Genomic DNA, 24,306 nt, shown 5'->3' with positions numbered 1-24,306 from the left:
AAAACAAAATAAAACAAAACAGCAAACCACAACTACCAACAACCTGCCCCCACAATACGGCTGCCTAAACCCTCGCTCCCACACAATGGCTTTCTTAAACTACCAAGTGCGGTCTGACATATGCTAAAAATCTGGATGACTCCCATCTCCCTATTCTCTTAATCTGCTCGTTGCCTAAGCCCCAGCGAGCCGCTTCTGTCGCCGCTCCTATCCTAAATGAATGCGAAGCAAACTCCTTAGGTATATAACCCAAACGGAGAAGGGCCTTTCGGAAAACAGCCACAAATTGGTACTTCGAAAGTGATGAACCGTCCGCATGGGATAGGAAAGTACTTCCCAGCCCTGTCCGGACTGCTAAAAAATTTTCCACGGCCTGCACCGGGCACGCCGTGGAGTTTGGCACTGGGAATAACGATATGGTTCTACCTTCGCCTAAGCGATCTGTCTTCGACCTACGCAAATAAACCTCAATACCCTCTTGTGTTCTACACACCTCGCTGCACATTAACCCCGCAAGATGCTTTGTATTGCTGCTAACTAACTCGCTAATTCTAAAAGCACCAAAAAAGGCCATAGCAAACGCGACCCTAAACAACAGCACCTCATACTGAGAGGTGCAGATCCCATCCAAACTGCCCATTACCGCAATTAACAACTGAAAAGTAACTGGGCGCCTGGTGTCCTGCTTAACCCTACTCTGAGATTTAAAACCTCGCGTAGCCATGCGCACGCGAAAGTCTTTTGTGACATCTGTAACTCCCTGAAGCTTGAAACAAAAGGCTAGTGCTGCCAAGTTTTTTGACAACACCGCTGCCGACACCCCTGACGCTCCCTTTAATGCCATAAAGTTGAATAACAAACACAACCGGTCTTCGTCCGACTCAGAGCCTCCAGCCTGTCGGGACAGTTCGCTCCATTGTCCCCATACAGCCGTGTAAGCTGCCCATGTAGACGCCGCCAATGACCTCGATATCCAGTCCTTTATGCATTTAGGGGTATGTCCCATAAGGCCCGAGGGCATGAGGCCCCCTGCCGTTCCGCCTGTGGCGCGCTGTTCCAAAATCTCTGCCAATGGAATCGAGAAAGAGCGTCAGCCACCTCATTCTCAACCCCAGGTAAATGCACAGCAAATAAGAGATGGGCCGAACGGTTCCAGGCGAACTTTGGGGGTTCGCGTTCGCCTGCATCAGGCGAACTTTTGCGGAAGTTCGATTCGCCCTATAATGCTGTATTGAGCAAAATTTTTACCCTCCATTTCACTGTCAGCAGACATGTTATTGTCAAACACACTGCTTTCAGTGCTAGAGAGCCCACCCTCCCTTCAAGCTAGGTCCTTTATACCATTTGACTCAGTTGTCTGCCTACACTAATTAGTTATGGGACAGCTGCTACACACTCTGCTAGGGAGATTTTAATTGGCCTCCCACCTCCTCTTCTCCCCATTCCCTCCTACCGGAGGGAGGAGGGTGTCTTCTGGCAGGGAATTATACTACTTTAAAAACCAGTATACATCATACCATAGCTGGGAATCGAACCCAGATCTCACTGTGTGGTGGGAACGTCACCCTAAGCACTGTACCACTACAGTAGTAAGTGAAGCTAGCCTAAAATGTACCATTAATGCTCAATGCAATAGAACCATTAGGTTGCTTAAAGGAGAACTGTAGTGAGAGGTATATGGAGGCTGCCATATTGATTTCCTTTTAAGCTATACCAGTTGCCTGGCAGCCCTGCTGATCTATTTGGCTGCAGTAATAATAATAATAATAATCCAAACATTTGTATAGCGCTTTTCTCCTGTCGGACTCAAAACACTCAAGAGCTGCAGCCACAGGGACACGCTCAAGAGGCCACCCTGCAGTGTTAGGGAGTCTTGCCTTGAACTCCTTACTGAATAGGTACTTGACCTAGCCAGGATTTGAACCCTGGTCTCCCATGTCAAAGGCTGAGCCCTTAACCAGTACACTATCCAGCCACTGTAGTGTGAATCACACCAGAAACAAGCATGCAGCTAATCTTGTCAGATCTTACAAAAATGTCAAACACCAGATCTGCTGCATGCTTGTTCACGGTCTAGGGCTAAAAGTATTGGAGGCAGAGGATCTGCAGGATAGCCAGGTAACTAGTATTGCTTAAAAGGAAATCAATATGGTAGCCTCCATATACCTTTCACTACAGTTCTCCTTTAAAGGGAACCTTAACTGAGAGTGATATGGCTGTTTCCTGTAAACAATACCAGTTGCCTGGCAGTCCAGCTGATCTTTGTGACTGCAATAGTGGCTGAATCGCACCCTGAAACAAGCATGCAGCTAATCCAGTCTGACTTCAGTCAGAGCACCTGATCTGCATGCTTGTTCAGGGGCTGTGGCTAAAAGTATTAGAGACACAGGATCAGCAGGCGATTCAGGCAACTGGTATTATTTTAAAAGGAAAAATCCATATCCTTCTCCGTTTAAGTTCCCTTTAAGGATTTGTAGCATAAAAGTCAACTCACATTGGCTGGGATTTGAACCTGGGTCTCACTGTTGGGTGGACAAGCACACTATCCACTATATCAACTGAAGCTGGCTTGAAATTGCTGGCCTAAAAATTACTATTTATGCTCAATACAAGAGAAAAAGTAGACAAGACAAATAACATTTATATCACACTTGTCTCCTGGCGGACTCAAAGGACCAGAGCTGCAGCCACTAGGGCATGCTCTATAGGCAGTAGCAGTGTTAGGAAGACTTGCCTAAGGTCTCCTACTGAATAGGTGCTGGCTTACTGAATAGACAGAGCTGAGATTTGAACTCTGGTCTCCTTTGTCAGAGGCAGCGCCCTTATCCATTACACCATGCAGCCACTGCTTACAGACATTTAGCCAGACATGGCCTTCTCTCTTTTGTGTTATTTGTCTTGTCTACTTTTTCTCTTGTATTGAGCATAAATAGTACATTTCAGGCCAGCAATTTCAGGCCAGCAATTTCAGGCCAGCAATTTCAGGCCAGCAATTTCAGGCCAGCAATTTCAGGCCAGCAATTTCAGGCCAGCTTCATTTGGTATAGTGGATAGTGTGCTTGTCCACCATACAGTGAGACCCAGGTTCAAATCCCAGCCAATGTGAGTTGGCTTTTATGCTACAAATCCTTAAAGGGAACCTAAACGGAGAAGGATATGGATTTTTCCTTTTAAAATAATACCAGTTGCCTGAATCGCCTGCTGATCCTGTGTCTCTAATACTTTTAGCCACAGCCCCTGAACAAGCATGCAGATCAGGTGCTCTGACTGAAGTCAGACTGGATTAGCTGCATGCTTGTTTCAGGGTGTGATTCAGCCACTATTGCAGTCACAAAGATCAGCTGGACTGCCAGGCAACTGGTATTGTTTACAGGAAACAGCCATATCACTCTCAGTTAAGGTTCCCTTTAAAGGAGAACTGTAGTGAAAGGTATATGGAGGCTACCATATTGATTTCCTTTTAAGCAATACCAGTTACCTGGCTATCCTGCAGATCCTCTGCCTCCAATACTTTTAGCCCTAGACCCTGAACAAGCATGCAGCAGATCTGGTGTTTGACATTTTTGTAAGATCTGACAAGATTAGCTGCATGCTTGTTTCTGGTGTGATTCACACTACAGTGGCTGGATAGTGTACTGGTTAAGGGCTCAGCCTTTGACATGGGAGACCAGGGTTCAAATCCTGGCTAGGTCAAGTACCTATTCAGTAAGGAGTTCAAGGCAAGACTCCCTAACACTGCAGGGTGGCCTCTTGAGCGCGTCCCTGTGGCTGCAGCTCTTGAGCGCTTTGAGTCCGACAGGAGAAAAGCGCTATACAAATGTTTGGATTATTATTATTACTACAGCCAAATAGATCAGCAGGGCTGCCAGGCAACTGGTATAGCTTAAAAGGAAATCAATATGGCAGCCTCCATATACCTCTCACTACAGTTCTCCTTTAAGCAACCTAATGGTTCTATTGCATTGAGCATTAATGGTACATTTTAGGCTAGCTTCACTTACTACTGTAGTGGTACAGTGCTTAGGGTGATGTGCCCACCACACAGTGAGATCTGGGTTCGATTCCCAGCTATGGTATGATGTATACTGGTTTTTAAAGTAGTATAATTCCCTGCCAGAAGACATCCTCCGGTAGGAGGGAATAGGTAGAAGGGTAGGTGGTAGGTGGGAGGTGGGAGGTGGGAGGTGGGAGGTGGGAGGTGGGAGGAGGGAGGACAGTTAAAATCTCCCTAGCATAGTGTGTAGCAGCTGTCCCATAACTAATTAGTGTAGGTAGGCAAAGGACCTTGCTTGGAGGAGGGAGGGTGGGTATTTCACTCAATTAGGTGTGGCTCCAGGTATTAGAGCTTTTGAAACATGTTTTCTATCATTTTTCCAGTTGATAGAATTTTTTAAAACTTTTAAAGTTCGCCTCCCCATTGAAGTCTATTGCGGTTCGCGAACTTTTTCGCGAACCGAACCTTTCGCGGAAGTTCGCGAACCTAAAATCAGAGGTTCGGCCCATCTCTACAGCAAATATAAACATGTTAAAGGTCAAGCAGCTGAGGACTAATTGCCGTAACACCCGTACTGCTGGCAGGGATGAAGCCGATAATCGATTCACTGCTGTTACCACTCCAAGGTTGTCACAATTAAATCTTATACGCTTATTCCGCAAAAACGGCCCCCACAATTCCATGGCTACCAAAATTGGAAACAGCTCCAACAACAACAAATTTTTTGTGAAACCTAACTGCACCCACCTGTCAGGCCACCGCTCCGCACACCATTTCCCCGCAAAGTAGGCACCAAAACCACTTGATCCCGCCGCGTCGGTGAAGAGTTCCAAATCGTGGTTCCCCACATTCTCTTCCATCCACATCGAACGACCGTCGTAGTCGGCCAGAAACCTAAGCCACATGCTAAGGTCTTCCTTGTGCTCAGCCACCAATCGTATCCAATGATGTGGCAACCTTACCCCCGCCGTGGCCGCCGCCAAACGCCTGCAGAAAATACGCCCCATAGGCATAATTCTGCAAGCAAAATTCAGCTTTCCAAGGAGTGATTGTAACTCCCTGAGCGTCACCTTGTTCTTGGCCAAAACCGTCTCTATCTGAGACCGTACATCAACCACCTTCTCTTGTGGCAACCTGCATTCCATAGCCTCGGAATCTATTATAATTCCCAAAAATTTCATGACGGACTGAGGTCCCTCAGTCTTTTCTTCCGCTAACGGAATGCCAAAGCTATCGCACACCTGCCTCATGGTTGTAAGTAAATAAGCGCAATTACCTGAACCCTCTTCACTGATGAACAAAAAATCATCCAGGTAATGGATGACCGTCACCACGCCAGAAACCTCCTTAACCACCCATTCAATGAAAGAGCTAAAACGTTCAAAATAGGCGCACGAAATGGAGCACCCCATTGGCAAGCAGCAATCGACATAGTATTGCCCCTCCCAGAAACATCCTAACAAACGAAAACTAACCGGGTGAACCAGCAACAACCTGAAGGCAGCCTCGACGTCTGTCTTGGCCATCAGCGCCCCCTGGCCCGCCCGCTTCACCATTTTTACCGCCGAATCAAACGAGGCGTAAAGGACTGTGGCTGCGTCCGGGTCTATGCCGTCATTCACCGAAGCTCCCTTTGGGTGTGAAAGATGGTGAATGAGCCTTCACATGGGAGGAATGCCAGCCGATCCGTCTCCCCTGTGAATACTGCTTCCGGCGGGTCCGATGAGGATGGAGGTCAAGACGGGACACCTAGGCCAGTCGTAGCGGCTGATCGGGATCAGCATCCAGTGCAGCCAGGTGAGGCGCTTTCTGTTAGTGGGTCTAATGTTCAATCTTCCAGGGGTTAGTTTGACTGGGGGATGGATTATCCCCTGGTCAGAAGCTTGAGGGGAGGAGTTGGATAGGGGAGTTGCCAGGCCAGGACAGGAAGGGCGGATTCCAGGTAGGAAGTCAGTGTAGTGGCTGTACAGGGAGTTAGGAGGAAGGAGAACGTTTGGAGGAGACAGTCCGGAGAGCAGATTCCCTTACCGCCGGCATGGAGGATGTGGAGAGCCTTCTGAGCCTCGTCAGGAGTGAGGCAACTGCACAAGGTCCGCAGTGGGTTGCGGAGCAGCTGGCAAGAATGGCGGGAGGCGGCGCCGGCGATCCGGCAGGCAGCACCAGCGCCCGTGTATCCAGGCCGCCTGATCGGCTAAGCCCCGCAGCGTCTCCCCGCCGGAGGATGAGGAGCGACAGTTCGCCGCGGACCCCATCTGCGCCCCCTCCAAAAAAAGGTAAAGCGCAGGGTGGGAAGGGAGTGAGCGGCAAGAAGAGCGGGGACAGGGCGGCGGCTGCAGGCACCAGCGGCGCCACTCAGAAGTCGGGAGGACGCACTTCCGCACGCGGACAGCAGCATGCGGCAGCCTCAGCTGCCAGTAGTACCCCCGGCACGGGGCCCCAGGCGGCAGAAGAGGCGGGCCCGTCAGGAGCTAATCCACCGGCTGCTGCTAGGCAGACTTCAAAGGGCAGACAGCAGGCTGCCAAAAAGAAGACCACACAGGAAAAAGGTAAGAATGCCCCAGCCAAAGAGAAGCGCAGCACAGAGCAGGGTCACAGGGTGTCGGCTGCCAGGCCTGGCAGGCAACTTTCCCCATCACCCCCACGCAGCCGGAGAAATGACCCTGAGGTTTTGGAGCAGAGACCACCAGCATGGCAGGCCGGCCAGTGATGCTCGACCCAGCAGGAGTGATCAGTCAAGGAGTCTGATCACTGGGCCGGTCTTTTGTGCACCACCCTGTACTGTATAAAGGCAGGGGAGGAGGTTGTTGTCTAGGCCACAGTAAAATTTGCATCAACTGACCATCCATATTGCCTACCACCACCTGCCTATCACTAGAATTTACCTATCTCTAAAATCTACTTATTATTACCTGCCTGTGATTAGAAAGTATTTGTCACAATTTATGTGTATTTAGTAACATTCCCTTGTGATTTGTATTATTTTCTGCTGGTTGGTAATATTGGCCTATATTTGGTAAATTATGTGTGTCATTAGTAATATTTACATATTGTTGGTATTCTTTACTTGTTTTTGGTAATACCTGTATTACTTTGTGTGATTTTTATTTGATAAGAAAAGGGGTGTGGTCTGGGCGTGGTCTATATGGAGGGGCGGGGTTTAGGGCGCCAGAACTTCTGTGCCTATAGGCTCCTGAGCTGTAAATCCGGCCCTGCCGTCACAACACAAACAGTTGTTTGCGGTGCGTTACACAGTGAGTTTGGTGTGTCAGTGTGAAGCAGTACTCTAATTACATTCCCTGATTGATGTATAAGTTACGGCCAGAACCCGAAGTCTGGCCACTTCGGGTTCTGGCCGGTCAGAATGCGAAGTGGCCGGCTCATGCGGCCAAAGTAAGAAATGAGTGTGATTATCGGACTTTGGCCGGCCAGAACGCGTTGTGACTTCACGCGACCGGCCAAGTCCCGAAGTCCCCCTTACTGCCGGCTAGTGTTGGGCGAACAGTGTTCGCCACTGTTCGGGTTCTGCAGAACATCACCCTGTTCGGGTGATGTTTGAGTTCGGCCGAACACCTGGTGGTGTTCGGCCACATGGCCGAACTAAGAGCGCATGGCCGAACGTTCCCCGAACATTCGGCTAGCGCTGTGATTGGCCGAACGGGTCACGTGGTTCGGACCCGAACGCGCTCTGATTGGCCGAACTGTCACGTGGTTCGGGTACATAAATACCCGAACCACGTCATATCTCCGCCATTTGTCTGTGGGTTTAGCTTTGGGTAGGCAGGCAGGGTAGTTCGCGCTCCAGCCACGCTAGCCAGGGTCCCCCCAGTCATTGTGTCGCTGCTGGGAATAGTAGTACACCGCTCGCTCAGCCACACTATATAGCATTCTGTTTACTGCCACTCTGTGTACCTCGCTCAGCCACACTATATAGCATTCTGTTTACTGTTCTGTGTCTGCTGGGAATAGTAGTACACCGCTCGCTCAGCCACACTATATAGCATTCTGTTTACTGCCACTCTGTGTACCTCGCTCAGCCACACTATATAGCATTCTGTTTACTGTTCTGTGTCTGCTGGGAATAGTAGTACACCGCTCGCTCAGCCACACTATATAGCATTCTGTTTACTGCCACTCTGTGTACCTCGCTCAGCCACACTATATAGCATTCTGTTTACTGTTCTGTGTCTGCTGGGAATAGTAGTACACCGCTCGCTCAGCCACACTATATAGCATTCTGTTTACTGCCACTCTGTGTACCTCGCTCAGCCACACAATATAGCATTCTGTTTACTGTTCTGTGTCTGCTGGGAATAGTAGTACACCGCTCGCTCAGCCACACTATATAGCATTCTGTTTACTGCCACTCTGTGTACCTCGCTCAGCCACACAATATAGCATTCTGTTTACTGTTCTGTGTCTGCTGGGAATAGTAGTACACCGCTCGCTCAGCCACACTATATAGCATTCTGTTTACTGCCACTCTGTGTACCTCGCTCAGCCACACTATATAGCATTCTGTTTACTGTTCTGTGTCTGCTGGGAATAGTAGTACACCGCTCGCTCAGCCACACTATATAGCATTCTGTTTACTGCCACTCTGTTTACCTCGCTCAGCCACACTATATAGCATTTTGTTTACTGTTCTGTGTCTGCTGGGAATAGTAGTACACCGCTCGCTCAGCCACACTATACAGCATTCTGTTTACTGCCACTCTGTGTACCTCGCTCAGCCACACTATATAGCATTGTGTTTACTGCCACTCTGTGTCTGCTGAGAATAGTAGTACACCGCTCGCTCAGCCACACTATATAGCATTGTGTTGACTGCCACTCTGTGTCTGCTGGGAATAGTAGTACACCGCTCGCTCAGCCACACTACATAGCATCCTGTTTACTGCCACTCTGTGTCTGCTGGGAATAGTAGTACACCGCTCGCTCAGCCACACTATATAGCATTCTGTTTACTGCCACTCTGTGTACCTTGCTCAGCCACACTATATAGCATTGTGTTTACTGCCACTTTGTGTCTGCTGGGAATAGTAGTACACCGCACGCTCAGCCACACTATATAGCATTGTGTTTACTGCCACTCTGTGTACCTTGCTCAGCCACACTATATAGCATTGTGTTTACTGCCACTCTGTGTCTGCTGGGAACAGTAGTACACCGCTCACCCGCCACTGTATAGCATTGTGCTCTGTGTCGCTGCTGGGAATAGTGGTACACCGCTCACCCACCACTGTATAGCATTTCTGTACTGCCACTGTACTGCTGCCAGTCAGCGTGTACTTTAAGGATAAGTGAAATGAGGAAGAAATCCGGTGAAAGAGGGAGGGGCAAGGGAAGAGGTGTTTCCCCTGACGGTTCACGTACAGGCCACAGGGGAGCACCCAAGAAAACCCACTCAATACCGCCCATGTTGTCCAGGACAACCACCCTCACAGATCCAAAAGAACAGGACCAGATAATTACTTGGATGACCTCTCAAGCGTCCAGCAGTGGGTTAAGCAGCACCAGCACATCACGCACGAGGTCCGAGTCCTCAGCCAGTTACAAGGAGCCAGTGGGCACAAAGCTGACACAACCGGCAGCGACACCACGCACACAACTGCCAGATAACCAGTCCGATGAATTACCTCAGGACACAATGGGGTATTCGCAGGAGCTATTCCCAGCCCAACACACTTCCACCTTTCAAAGGTCAATGGAGGAACAGCCAGAAATGTTGTGCCCGGATTCACAACCATTAACTGTGGGAAATGCACCGCGCACTGAAATACAAGGCGAATCCGAGGAGGACTCGGAAACCCAAATCCCAGAGCAAGTTGGGCAGGAGGGGTTGCAATTGCAGGAGGTCGGCCGACAAGATCTGGAAGACGACGTTGGAGTGAGCTGCGCAGAGGTTGTTCTGGGGAGCTCTACTCCACGGCGGCGGCCCCCCACAATGACATATGACGAGTTTGAGGAGATGGAAGAGGAGGGTATGGACAATGTGGACATAGACCCAGATTTTGTTTGTGAACGAGAACATCGCCGTCGTAGCAGCAGCACAGATGAGTCTGTTGAAGAACCCACTGCTGCACGAGTTCGCCTTGTGCCACAAGGTAGGCGGCGCGCAATTTCAGGCACCACAAGCGTGGAAGTTCAAGTGAGAGGCAAAAGAGGCGCAAACAGAAATCGCCATCAAGGCAGGTGCTCCAAAGTCCGGGCTTTCTTTGAAGACTGCACTGAGGATGGTACTATGGCGATTTGCAAGGTGTGCAAGACCCGCCTGAGCAGGGGGAAAAGTATTAACAACCTCTCCACCACCAGCATGAGCCGCCACATGCTATCCAAACATCCCACTCTGTGGGCAAACGCGGCAGGACAGGGTACCAGCAACACTGCCTCCCTTGGGGTCACCAGACTCACCACCAGACCCGCCTCAGCAGCAGCAGTAGCCCAGCCATTGCGTGGTTCACAACATTCACAAACATCAGACGACGCTGACACTGTCACTTTCCGGAGTAGTGCTCTTGAGGTCTCCCCGTGTTCATCAAACACAACAACCAACAGCCCTTCAGTGTGCAGCCCTACGATTCAGTTGTCTGTCTCGGAGATGTTTGATCGCAAGAGGAAATTGCCAGCAAATGACCCCCGGGCCGTGGCAGTAACAGCCAGCATAGCCAAGCTTCTGGCCTGCGAAATGCTGCCATATCGAGTGGTGGAGACAAACAGCTTCAAGGGCATGATGTCAGTGGCCATCCCACGTTACGTGGTTCCCAGCCGCTACCACTTTGCGCGCTCTGCAGTGCCTGAGTTGCATGAGCACGTGGTCAGCAAAATAACCCGAAGCTTGAAGAATGCCGTTGCCTGCAAGGTTCACCTCACCACTGACACCTGGACGAGTGCGTTCGGCCAGGGTCGATACATCTCCCTTACCGCGCACTGGGTGAACCTTGTGGAGCCTGGTAGCGATTCCTCACCTGCTACGGCGCGGGTGTTGCCCACGCCGCAAACAGCTGCACCGCCGTCCCTCCCACTGGATAACAACAGCAGCACCTACCTCTCTGACTCCTTCTCCTCCAACGCATCTCAAAGCTGTACCTCATCCGGAAACGCTAACCCAGCAGCAGTAGGATCGTGGAAGCAGTGCAGCACAGCTGTTGGCATGCGTCAGCAAGCGTTGCTGAAGCTGATCTGCCTTGGGGATAAGCAGCACACAGGGGAGGAAATTTGGAGGGGAATAAAGGAACAGACGCATTTGTGGCTGGCACCGCTGGACCTGAAACCGGGCATGGTTGTGTGTGATAATGGGAGTAATCTCATTCGCGCTTTAAGGTTGGCTAAGCTGACACACATCCCTTGCCTGGCGCACGTGATGAACCTAGTAGTTCAGCGGTTCCTGAGGACATACCCAGGCGTGGCCGATCTTCTGTTGAAGGTGCGACGAGTGGCCAAACATTGTAGAAATTCCAGTACTGCTTCGGGGGCACTCGCCAATATGCAGGAGCGCTTCAATCTCCCCCATCATCGCTTGCTGTGTGATGTCCCTACGCGCTGGAATTCTACGCTGCACATGCGAGCCCGCTTTTGCGAGCAGAAGAGTGCAGTGGTCCAGTACATGACGGCGCAGTACCGAGGTGCATCCGGACAGCTGCCAAGCTTCTGTGGATCCGATTGGGCCAACATGTTGGACCTCTGCCAAGTCCTCCAAAATTTTGAGCAATCCACGTTGCTTGTGAGCAGTGACAACTCTTCAGTCAGCATTACCATACCACTGCTGTGTTTACTGAAGAAGTCAATGTTGAAAATCAAGGAAACAGCTGTCATGATGCAACTGGGGGAATCTGAAGGAGAAAACGATCAGCGTGATGGTACCAACATCAGGCCATTCGCCTCAGGAAACGCTGGCCCCAGCAGCTATGACGAAGAAGAGGAGGAGGAGGAACAGCTGGAGTTGGAGCAGGAATTTCATGCCACCACTGACGAGGGCCAGAGCGGTGCACGTTGGACTTCCACAATTCAGCGCGAATGGTCAGCAGAAGCAGACCAGGAAGAAGGTGACGACTATGATGCATCACAACAGCTATCACAACGCTCACAAGAGGATGATGAGGATTCTGGCAGGACTCTGGCACACATGGCTTAATTCATGCTAGACTGCATTGAACGCGACCCACGCATTGTGCGCATTCTGGACAACACCAATTACTGGGTTTATACCCTTCTGGATCCACGGTACAAACACAATGTTCCAAAACTGCTTGAAGAAAGAGTCAGACAGGTCAAAATGGAAGAATACCAGCAGGCCCTTGTGGAGACTTTAGAGAGGAGATTGACATCCTCCCCCTCCTCTAGCCAGTTGTACGCCGACAGACTGACTTCCGCAAACCCAGGACGACCAGGAGGGCAGCAAACAACACAAGCCGCAGCTAGTGCCCAAAAGGGAATGGTATCGGCAGTGTCCTTGGAGTGGGAAAATTTTGTGACACCCATGCAGCAGCAGCCCACAGAACAGCAAGCGTGCAGATCCACCTCCAACACCGATCGCCTGGAGAAGATGGTCAAGGAGTACATGTCTGATGGCGTAGCTGTGTTGAACAATCCATCTGCACCCTTCAACTATTGGGTATCGAAGCTAGACACCTGGCACGAACTGGCAATGTACGCAATAGAGGTGCTGGCTTGCCCGGCAGCCAGCGTTATGTCGGAACGCTGTTTCAGTGCTGCCGGAGGCATCGTCACAGATCGGCGTATCCGCCTCTCCACAGAAAATGCAGACCGTCTGACTCAAATTAAAATGAATCGATCCTGGATTGGAAACGACTACGCAACACTCCTGGACCCCAACCAAGTAACATGAACAATGACCATCTGTGATGGGTTAGCGTTTCCGGTCCCTGTTTATTGAACCTCTCATCTGTATTACATTTATGACTGCATGGCGGCAAAAAGCATTGCTATATCCGCACGCTATTTGTCCTCATGCAAGGCCTGGGATGTTGTGTCTCAAAAAGCGTGGCCTTCTCCTCCTGCGCCTCCTCCTGTTCCATCACGTGTGCTGCTGCTGCTGCTGCTGGGTTAGCGTTTCCGGTCCCTGTTTATTGAACCTCTCATCTTTATTACATTTATGACTGCATGGCGGCAAAAGCATTGCTATATCTGCACGCTATTTGTCCTCATGCAAGGCCTGGGATGTTGTGTCTCAAAAAGCGTGGCCTTCTCCTCCTGCGCCTCCTCCTGTTCCATCACGTGTGCTGCTGCTGCTGGGTTAGCGTTTCCGGTCCCTGTTTATTGAACCTCTCATCTTTATTACGCTTATGACTGCATGGCGGCAAAAAGCATTGCTATATCCACACGCTATTTGTCCTCATGCAAGGCCTGGGATGCTGTGTCTCAAAAAGCGTGGCCTTCTCCTCCTGCGCCTCCTCCTGTTCCATCACGTGTTCTGCTGCTTGTGCTGGGTTAGCGTTACTGGTCCCTTTTCCTGGAACCTCTTCTCTGTATTACATTTATGACTGCATGGCGACAAAAAGCATGTTACCTGTGCAAAGAAACATGACATTTTCCACATTTAAAAGACAGTTTTTCCTTTGAAACTTTACAATCAATTTTCTCAAAAACTATAAGCTCTTTTCAAATATTTTTTTCCCTCTTGTACCCACTCCCAAGCTGCACATACCCTGCTAATTTGGGGTATGTAGCATGTAAGGAAGCTTTACAAAGCATGAAAGTTCGGGTCCCCATTGACTTCCATTATGTTCGGAGTTCGGCGCGAACACCCGAACATCGCGGCGATGTTCGGCGAACGTTCGCGAACCCGAACATCTAGGTGTTCACCCAACACTACTGCCGGCCAGCTGCTCTCCTCTCCCCACCACCAGAAATCTCAGCTCCCCTCTCCTCCCCCGCTACTCAGACCTCCGATCAGGGCGACCGCACCAGCGAGGCAGAGAGAGGCATAGCAGCTGCCAGCTCACGCGAGACCCGCAGGACCCGAACACTTCAATGCAGAAGTGACGTGACGTCATTGAACACTTCCGCATATGAAGTGTATGGGTCCGGGCGGGTAGCGAGTGCGCTGCGCTGCTCTGCCTTTCTCCACCTCTCTGGTCGCCCTGATCGGAGGTCTGCAGCAAAGCTCCCCCAGCCCAGCAAATCACCCCCAGCTATGCAAGGCACACAGCAAAGCCCATAGCCCCCCCCCCCCCCCCTGACCATGCATTTCCAGCCATGAAATACCCAGCAAATACCCCCCAGCCATGCATAGCCCCCCAGCAAAGCACCCACAGCCATGCACAGCCCCCCAGCAAAGCACCCACAGCCACGCACAGCCCCCCAGAAAAGCACCTGCATTTATGCAAAGCACCCAGCAAAGACACCTCCCTGAAGCCATGCACAGCCCCCCAGCAAAGCAGCCATGCACAGCCCCCAGCAAAGCACCCCCAGCCATGCACAGCCCCCCAGCAAAGCACCCACAGCCATGCACAGCCCCCCAGCAAAGCACCCCCAGCCATGCACAGCCTCCCAAGCAAAGCATCCACAGCCACGCACAGCCCCCCAGAAAAGCACCTGCATTTATGCAAAGCACCCAGCAAAGACACCTCCCCGAAGCCATGCACAGCCCCCCAGCAAAGCAGCCATGCACAGCCCCCCAGCAAAGCAGCCATGCACAGCCCCCCAGCAAAGCAGCCATGCACAGCCCCCCAGCAAAGCACCCCCAGCCATGCACAGCCCCCCAGCAAAGCACCCCCAGCCATGCACAGCCCCCCAGCAAAGCACCCCCAGCCATGCACAGCTCCCCAGCAAAGCACCCCCAGCCATGCACAGCCCCCCAAGCAAAGCACCTCCAGCCATGCACAGCCCCACAGCAAAGCACCCCCAGCCATGCACAGCCCCCCAAGCAAAGCACCCACAGCCACGCACAGCCCCCCAGAAAAGCACCTGCATTTATGCAAAGCACCCAGCAAAGACACCTCCCCGAAGCCATGCACAGCCCCCCAGCAAAGCAGCCATGCACAGCCCCCCAGCAAAGCACCCACAGCCATGCAAAGTGCCCAGCAAAGCACCCAGAAAAGCCCCCCGGCCATGCAAAGTGCTCAGCAAAGCACCTCCAGCCATGCATCCCCCTTCATCTGTGACTAATCACCATTGTAATTTGATCTCTCCCGTGTCACCTGACTGCCACAGCAGAGCAGCTAATTTAAAAGCACAGGATGTTATCAATATGTCTGCTCCCAAGAAAGCAGGATGTAGACACACTGCCGATTTATTGCAGGACTTGTATCAGCTGTAACTAAGAAATGCTTTTCTTTAAAAAGAGTATTATGCTGCATCTTTCAGAGCAGAGAGGAAGTTCCGAGTGCCATTCATTGTGATGGACAGGACCCGGGATGCTCTGGGATTTGTGCGTTTTGGACTTTGGCCGACTGACTTTGGCCGTTTCTAGAACTGGCCGGCCAATGTCAGAAATTCCCAGCATTTTGGACTTTGGCCGACGTCAAATCGTCCATTTCTAGAAACGGCCGACCAATTCTAGAATTGGCCGATTTCTGGTTTTGGCCATAACATATACACGTGCAAGATGTTTGAAAGCACGTTAGGCCTGCAATTTAGCATTCAATGTGATTTCTGACCTTAAAACGCTGCTTTGCGTCACATCCAGATTTTTCCCCGGGACTTTTGGCATGTATCCCACTCCGCCATGCCCCCGTCCAGGTGTTAGACTCCTTGAAACATCTTTTCCATCACTTTTGTGGCCAGCATAATTTTTTCTATTTTTCAAAGTTCGCCTCCCCATTGAAGTCTATTGCGGTTCGCGAACTTTTACGCGAACCGAACCTTCCGCGAAGGTTCGCAAACAGGGTTCACGAAACGAAAATCGGAGGTTCGCGACATCTCTACGAACGACAAGAGCTGGCTCCCAGTTTTGAAAGAGCCGATGCCTCAGCTGCCCCACACAGCTCTGCTTTGCTGTGTAATAAAGGGCGCTGAGGCATGCTGGGAGATGTAGTCCTCCTCTTGCAGCTTGTAGGAGTGTATGGGGCGGAGCAGAGCATTGCCCCAGCCAGAGAAGCAGTCTGGAGTTGTCATAGAGACAGGGGCGGGGCTTTTACTCCGATTCTGAGTGGTGTCTAGTGATATTTAATGAAGAGCCAATTGAGAGCCGTAAGAGCCGGCTCTTTAATGGGAGCCGATTCAGAAGAGCCTATTATCCAAGAAGAGCCGGAATTCCCATCACTACAGGGAAAGATGGCGCCTGGAGCCGCTTCGGCGTCCTGGAAGAGTGCTGGGGGGCGAGGTCTGCTCAGCAAGGCTTGCCCGCAGTGGTGGAGGAGAAGGAGGCGGGCCAGGCTGACGTCAGGGGAAACTCCTGCAGAGCGAGTGGAGGGGGGCATGCGCTATTGGAGCCTGAATGCATGGGAGTTTGGCCTGTGGATGAGGAGGAGGGGGTGAAGGAGAAAAGTGACACTGACATTGATGCGGATGAGTCAGACTTGGAAAGCTGCAAAACTGAGGATGGCCTGCTGACTCCTGCGCAGAGGGGGATCACTAGGTCACCTGGTGGGGAGGACTCTGGGGATGGGTCTGTGCGATCCAAGAGATCTAAGGTGGATCCGGAGCAATTTTACAATCTCACACCGCTACAGCCTGATATGACCCAGGCGGAAGAAAGTATGGAGGAGGAGGGAGGGTCAGAGTCGGAGGCTGCAGAGTCCCCTGGGTAGCCCTATTTAGCATCTGAGGCTAAGGACAGCTTGAGGGGACGATGCAGTTTAAGAAGAAGGGGAAGAGTAGGAAAAGGAGGCGCTGATAGGTGGCACCATGTGTTTTATTTTTTCTAATTTGTATTGTTATTGAGAGTGTTCCTGCAGAAATATGATATCTTGCATTAAATGTTTGTCCTGTAACGTGAAGAGTATTGGCTCCGTGTACAGGAGGGCGGGGATTTTTAGTTTATTGGGATCTGGTACAGCAGACGTCGTATTTCTGCAGGAATGCTCGCTCAGAGTGGTGCCCAGGGAGGAAGAGTGGGTACACGGCCAAGCAGTGTGGTCGCTGGGCTTTAATACAAGGAATGAGGGGGTGAGGATACTATTTAAAAACCGTAATATACAGGTTGTGGATTATAGGAATGTCATACCGGGGAGGTTATTCATTTGTAATATTACGTTTTTAGGGGAATGTGTTCGTTTAATTTGTGCTTATGCTCCTGCAGATGAGGAGAGGGTGGAGTTTTTGGAGGTTTTACGTTTAAGTTTACCAGGGAGGGTGGTTACGGTTATGGGGGGGGATTTTAATTTGATAAGACAAGCGGCAGACAGAGAAGGAAGGGTGGAAGCAAAGCTGGACATTACCAGCAGAAATTTAAATTTGATTTTGGATGACCTGCACTACAAAGATGCTTTCAGAGAGGTGCAGGGGGCTGAACGCTTTACCTTTTATTCAGATAAGGGGACGGTGAAGTCCCAGATCGATTATGTTTTTTTGTTCAGAATATGTGGCGGTAAAGGATTTTCAATTGGTTGGGTTTTCTTTTACGGATCACAGAGCGATCCAGGTGGAGCTAGACCTGGGTGCTGGGGTCCGGTTTGGAAGGGGGCTATGGAAGCTTAATGCTTCCTTATTTGAGGAGGAGGTGTTGGAGGTAAAGTTTAGGGAAGAGTTTCGATTTATGGTTACCTGTAAAGGTAAGTATGGGGATGTGTTAGAATGGTGGGATTGGGTTAAGGGGCGGATAGGGGTTTTCTTTAGGAGGTATAGTTATGAGAGGGCCAGGGCGGGGAGGAGGGAGGAGGAAGAAATTAATTTATGTTTGCAGACCTATTATAGAATGAGGAATATGGGTTTGGAGGTAGAAGAGATGATAGAACAGGCACGGGCGAGGAGAAATAGGATGCTGGAGGAGAGGGGGAAGAAAATAGTTTTTAAGGCCAGAATAGATGCAGTGAAGTTGGATGAAAAATGTAATAGATTTTTTTTTTTTAAAGTCTTTAAAAGCAAAGGCTGCATTGTGTCAGTATTGGAGGATGGAGTGGAAGTAAGTGGTGATAAGGTGGTGGGTAAGTTTTATAAGGAGTTGTATGATGGTGGTGGGTGTGTGAATAAGGATGGGTTGCGTGACTATTTGAGACCTTTAGGGTGTGAACTGTCAGGGGAGGATGCAGACTTTTTGGAGAGAGAGTTGAGAATGAGGTTGAAGTGTGGAAAGCGCTGAAAAGTATGCCTCTGGGTAAAACCCCTGGGAAGGATGGGCTTCCTAGGGAGTTTTATGTTAAATTTTGGGAGGTGATCAAGGAGGAGGTGGTAAGTATTATTAGGCATTGCTTTGAAAAAGGGGTATTGTCAAGGTCTATGCAGGAGGGGGTGATTACTTTATTGTATAAGAAGGGTGATTGCCGGGAGGTGAAGAATTGGAGGCCTATCACCCTTCTGAACGTGGATTATAAGTTATTGGCGAAAATAGTGGCAAATAGGTTTAAGTTGGTGGTGGGCACGGTTATTGGGAATCATCAGACGTGTGCGGTACCAGGGAGGAGAATAGCAGATAATTTGGTGTTGTTAAGGGATAGTATATTTATGGCAAAAACAAATAATGGGGTTTTGATTTTGGAGTCAGTAGATCTAGAGAAGGCTTATGATAGGGTGTCACATAATTTTTTGTTTGCAGTGTTAGAGAGGATAGGGTTTGGGGTGGGATAATTAGGGTAATCAGGGGGCTGTATAGAGGGATTAGGAGTCAGGTAGCGGTGAATGGGCATGTAAGTAATTCTTTTTTAGTTAAATCTGGGGTTAGGCAGGGGTGTCCCTTGTCCCCGTTAGTTTTTATTTGTGTGATTGAGCCTTTTTTGAGGCGGGTGCAGGCGGAGGATTTGATTAAGGGGGTTTTGGTTCCTGGGAGTGGGGGAGCACGATTTAAGGTGATGGGTTATATGGATGATTTGGTGTTGGTGGGTTCTACTTTAAGGGACATTAAGTTGGGGAATAGGCATCTGGAGGAGTATTGTACATTTTCTGGTATGAGGGTGAATTGGCAGAAGTGTAAGGTGTGTAGTTTAGGAAAGGAGGTAGAGGTTGGGATAGAGAGGGTGGAGTAAGTGAGGGAGGTGGAGGTGTTGGGGATTATTTTTGATAGGGAGTTAAGAGGTAAGGCGTTGTATGAGGTGGTTTGGGGCAAAATAAAGAAAAAATTGGGGTTCTGGCAATTAAGAAACCTGTCATTTGCAGGCAGGGTTTTGTTAATTAAATCGGTCATTTTTCCTTTAGTGTTGTATGTCAGTGTGGTGCTGCCTCCAGATAGGAGGTGGGTGGCAAGGGTGAAGAGGTTGTTGTTTTTGTTTTTTTGGGGTGGGAGGATGGAAAGGTGTGAAAGAGTGAAGATTGAGAAGCGGTGTGTGTCGGGGGGTTATGGGCTCCCGGATCTGGCTTTTTTCTTGGAGCTGCAGTACTGGGTAAGTATTGTGAGGGTGTTTAAACTGGATAATAAGGTGATGTGTATGGCGAGGTATTTGGCTGGATGGCATTTTATAAGATGGGGGCTGTTGCAAAAGGATTTGACAAAGCCTGTTGCATTGGTGTCATCGCAGTTTTATTTGCGTTTGAAACATTTTTATGAGAATTATAAGTTAGACTCGTTGGGAGAAGATGCTGGAGATAAAAAGAAAATTGTAGAGTTAGTAAGGAGGGAGGAGGTTTGTAACGATATCCCGTGTCTCAGTACTAGACAGACAGAGGAGACATGGAGGAAGTTTCGGATTAGCGGGGTGACTAATAGGCAGAAAGACATCACCTGGATGGCCTTCCAGGGATGTCTGCCAACCAGGGAATTTTTGAAGAGGCGGGATCTCTCTAGGACAGAGAGATGTCCTAGGAGCCCGTGCGCTGACATTGAGGATCCTTACCACATTTTCTGGACGTGTGGGTATGCAAAAGCATTCAGGGGTAAGCTGAAGGGTTTATTTGAGAATTGTTTTGGGGTTAAGGATCTTTGTTTTATTTTGTTCTTTACTGGGTGGCGTGGAGGGAGTAGGGAACATAAAAGACTGGTCTGGATACTTACTGTGTTGTACAGGGCGCTGTTGTGGGATGTTAGGAATATTTATGTGCATAAAAAAGATGAAGTTTCTGTGGATGATGCTGTAAAACTGTTCATGTCCAGAATGTTTTTGGCTTATTTATGCGACGTTAAAAAAGCGGGAAAAGAAGAAGCAGATGCTTGGTGGCAAAGGTGGCGATGGAAGCATTACTGCTAAAAAATAAAAGAACAGATTTGGCCGTGATGATGAATACTGTATGAACTGGCTGTGCACTAAAGGTTCTGAACCATTAGGCAAGTAATAGTTCAGTAAGTATCTGAACGGTAAAAAAAAAAATCTGTTCTTATTAGTTTAATATCTGATACGTCCCCTATCTGGGGACCATATATTAAATGGATTTTTGGAACAGGGAGATGGAAGAAGAGTTTGCTCTGTCCACTCCGCGCATCGACCTGGTATTGCAGTACCTCCAGGACCGGTGCACTACTCTCTTTTACTGGTGTCAAAAAGCAGAACAAAACTACTCAAATACCCAGCTGACTAACAAAGTGAAGTGAAGTCAAGTGGAGAAAGCAAGTGTCCCTCTGCAAAGTGAATTTCCCAGTAGCAAGTGCTGTTTTGTCCCCCCTGCTGTGCGCTCTATGTCTGTGCTGCTACTGCTGGGTGCAGGATAGAGTGGAAATCCTCAATAAAAACATTGTTTCAAGTTGTGTCTATTTTCTTTGTGCATCTGTGTCATTTATTCATGGAGTCTGTGTTTCGCTATAAGAACCCTAGAAACAGACAAGAAAAAAGACGGAAAAACACACAAAAAAGAAAAACATTTTTTTTATTTTGCTGTGGCTGAACTGTACCTGCGCTGTGCAGTTGCTGCGGCCCCAAAAATCCATGACCGGACCACTTTTCTTCATGTTTTCACTTTGCCCCTGCAAAAGAAGCAGCAGCAGCACCCCTGCCCTGGAGAGCTGCCAGCGGACTGGCAGCCAGAGCCCTGGCTGCAGCCCCTTATATAGCCTGGGCCCAGGGCATTGTGACATCATCGGCTGATTTCCTGTGAGCCCCAGCTCAGGTGCCTGCATCAGTGCCAGGCTGTGATTGTGTGTAGCAGGCTAGGAAGGCATCTCCTGTTTAGGCTTTCCACTCCCCTGCCTGTGTCTCCCTCTTGTGGCACACCGCGCACGTCCAGACAGAGCGATTAAGAGGAAGGAGGATGAACGAGGATAGATGCACTGTGTTTTCAAACAGCCAGAGCAAGCCTGCCAGGCTAGAGACTTGACTTCCTCTGCCCTCCACACTCTCTCCTAGCGTGTTGCCGGAATGCAGGGAGCCGGAAGCCTACATTACTTTTCTCTTCGGCGTGGAGGCACGGCAGCAGAGGGGTGGCGGCTGTGCCAGCGGTGGGTGGGGCCATGCAAATGCAGTGGGCCCCCCCCCCCCCGGCAGCCAGTAGCCGGCTGGGCTTAGCCGGCTGTGCAGTGCGGGGGTCGCCGCTGCTGCATTTAAAAGGTAGTTTGCCTTAGTTCCCAGGGAGGGTGCTGTCTCGGCGGGCGCGGCGGCGGAGAATAATTGGGTTATCGCTTCTCGCCCTTTTGGCTGCGATCAGGGGTGCGAACCCTTGGTCGTGGTCAGAAGGGCTTTGCGACGGTCTCCCTTTTGGGAGGACCTCGGGACAACAGAGGAGTGAGGGCAGTCAGAATTGTCGCAATGACTGCGCAATTTAATAACCTGAGAGCTTCTCTGAGGATGAAGATCTTGAAAGAGCATCAGAAGGAGGTGGATTTGAAGACTGTGGCGGTAGACATCCTGCATGATATCTTCAACATCAAGGTAACAGATCTCTACACTTTTCAGGACTTTATAGTTGTTGGCTTATATGTGGTTTCTTTTTATTTGGAGGAGAGATGTCTCGAGGTGTTCGAGAACTGGAAAGCTTTAGAGGGACGTTATGCAATCCTGCAGAAATTGAAGATCAGTCTGTGTTTTGAGCTGGGTTATAAAGACATTACAGTGCACTTGCATAATCCGTATTTAGAAACTCATGTGGTGAGAACTTATTTGAAGAGGTTTTGTGATGAGGTGGATGGGGGGGAAGAAGCTGTATAACTCGTACAAATACTACAGAGGAAAATTGCTGTTTAAAGTTATGTTGAAACCAGACCCAGATGGGTACGGAGGTACGATGCATCCGCCTGCCTCATTCACTGTGGCGGGGGGGAGGTGCACTGTTACTTATAGAGGACAGCCGAGGTATTGCAGATACTGTTATGAATATGGGCACATTAGGGATGAGTGCCCTAACAAATCCCTGTGCCGCATTTGCAAGCAGCGTGGCCATGTAGCGTCTGATTGCTCCGCTCCCTGCTGCTGTGACCTTTGCGGGTCAGTGGAGCATCTGGCCAGGAGTTGCAGTAAAAATCGGGGGAAGAGCCTTTTTTCTTATGCCAGTGTGGTCAGTGGAGGGAGGCAGGGAGGGATGTTTGCTGGCTGGGGAGATAACATTGTTCACCCGACACCTCCTGCTGAGGGTCGGGAGAGTGAGGTGGGGGGTGCCGGGCCGCAAGCAGAGGAGCCCAGTGATCCTGCCTCGGCTCTGGCCCCTCCTGCTACTGATGCTGCCGCCGAGCAGAGTGTTACAATGACTCATGTTACTGACGTGGGTGATGCTGCTGCAGAGTGTAACAATGTTGCGAGTGGTGTGGATGGCTGTCCTGACACGGTGAGTGACAGTGTGGCTGTGGAGGTCCTGGGGGTGATTGAGGCTATGGAAGTGCAGGAGGAGGAGGAGGATGAGCTGCCTGATGCGCAGAGTCTGGATGTGGAGGGGAGTGTTGGTGATGTGGCTGCTGCAGAGTCTGTGTTTGGTGTGCAGAGTGAGGAGGAATGTGCTGCAAGCACGAGGGAGGAGGTGAGATGTGCTGCAGGCATGGTTGCTGTTCCTAGTGAGAGTGCTGATGCTGCGGGGAAGGCTGTGTCTGGTGTGCAGAGTGAGGAGGAGTGTGCTGCAGAGAGAGAGAGACGTACTGCAGGTGAGGTTGCTGTCCCTGATGGTGCTGAGTGCTGAGGAGAGACGCGCTGCTGCTGAGCAGGTAGCGGAGGGGAAGGCAGCGGCAGATGTGCCTCTAGTGATTGTTCACAAAGAGGTTGCGAGCGCTGAAGAGAAGAGAGCCGTTATGTCCGTTGGCGTGGATGGGGGAAAACCGCTGCGTGAGTCCAGTGCAGGGGGCGTGGCCTCCGGTTCGGGGGCGTGCCTTCCGATTCGGGAGGCGGTGCCTCCAGTTTGAATGTTGGCAATGCGGCTGCTGTAAGTTCTCGAGTGGCGAGGAGAAGTAGGATCTCGCAGGGCACAGGTAGAGGAGGGTAGACGAGGAACAGGGGCAGTGTTGCTAGCAAGGCAGAGGAGGTGCAGAAGGAGGAGAAGCTTAGTGGGAAAGAGTGGGGTGGCTGGGAGCAGTGATCCCACGGGAGGGGAGGAGCAACCAGGAAGACAAAAAGGGAAGGGACAGCTGGGAGCAGTGGTGCCACGAGAGGAGGAGGAAGCAAGGAGAAGAGAGACAAGGAAGAGACAGTTGGGAGTAGGGGTCCCGTGGGAGGGGGAGGAGCCACGGGAAAGGTAGGCAAGAAGGTGAAAGCTGGGAGCAGTAGTCCTACAGGAGAGGGTGGAGTCAAAGGTCAGGAAAGGAAGGAGGAGGTGGTGAAGAGCAGTGGTGGGAGTGATAGTGCATGGAGTCCAGGTACAACAGGGATTCCATCTGACTTTGAGTCCCCGGTGGAAGTGGGTGAGTCAGAGATGGAGGAGGAGTCAGAGGTTGAGGTGGAGGATTGGGCTGAGGAGATGGAGAGAGTGGAGCAGATGGAGGTGACTGGTGCTGAGAAAGAGGAGGATTGGGAGATGGTGACCCCAGGACAGCATGGGCGTGTCAGGAAGGAGGATGGATTCTTTCTGCAGTAGGTCGCATGCCATTGGAGTATGAGGATTTCAGAGTATTCCAAGAAGGTTTTGGTTCTAGATTGTCTTATGACTCAATGTCTGTGGTTAGGGAGTTTGGTCTCCCAAAATGGATGAAATCAAAGTTGTTTAGTTATTGGGATCCAGATGTAACCAATGAACTCTATAAATCAGTTGATACGATGAGATTGTAATATTACTTTGTGGAAAGGAAAAAGAGGGAATTGAGAATGAGAAGGAGTTACCGATGATGATTAAGCAAAATTAAGGTTTAGCCTTTTATTATTGGTACGAGTTTGGGCGATGGTTTTAAATGGCTGAGTACTGCAAGGTACTTAAAGGATCTT

At 50.2% G+C, this 24,306-nt stretch overlaps 1 non-coding gene across 1 annotated transcript; it reads left to right on the top strand.

Annotated features, from left to right (window-relative positions):
* The first annotated feature begins 20,313 nt into the window (after positions 1 to 20,313).
* On the top strand, positions 20,314 to 20,502 carry LOC137505754 (U2 spliceosomal RNA). The gene has a single exon (XR_011020339.1). It is a non-coding gene; the product is annotated as a U2 spliceosomal RNA (small nuclear RNA).
* The last annotated feature ends 3,804 nt before the right edge of the window (positions 20,503 to 24,306 follow it).

The sequence above is a fragment of the Hyperolius riggenbachi genome, chromosome 4, assembly GCF_040937935.1.
Source record: "Hyperolius riggenbachi isolate aHypRig1 chromosome 4, aHypRig1.pri, whole genome shotgun sequence".
Classification (NCBI taxonomy): domain Eukaryota; kingdom Metazoa; phylum Chordata; class Amphibia; order Anura; family Hyperoliidae; genus Hyperolius; species Hyperolius riggenbachi.
This window is presented reverse-complemented; position numbering and strand designations above follow the sequence as displayed.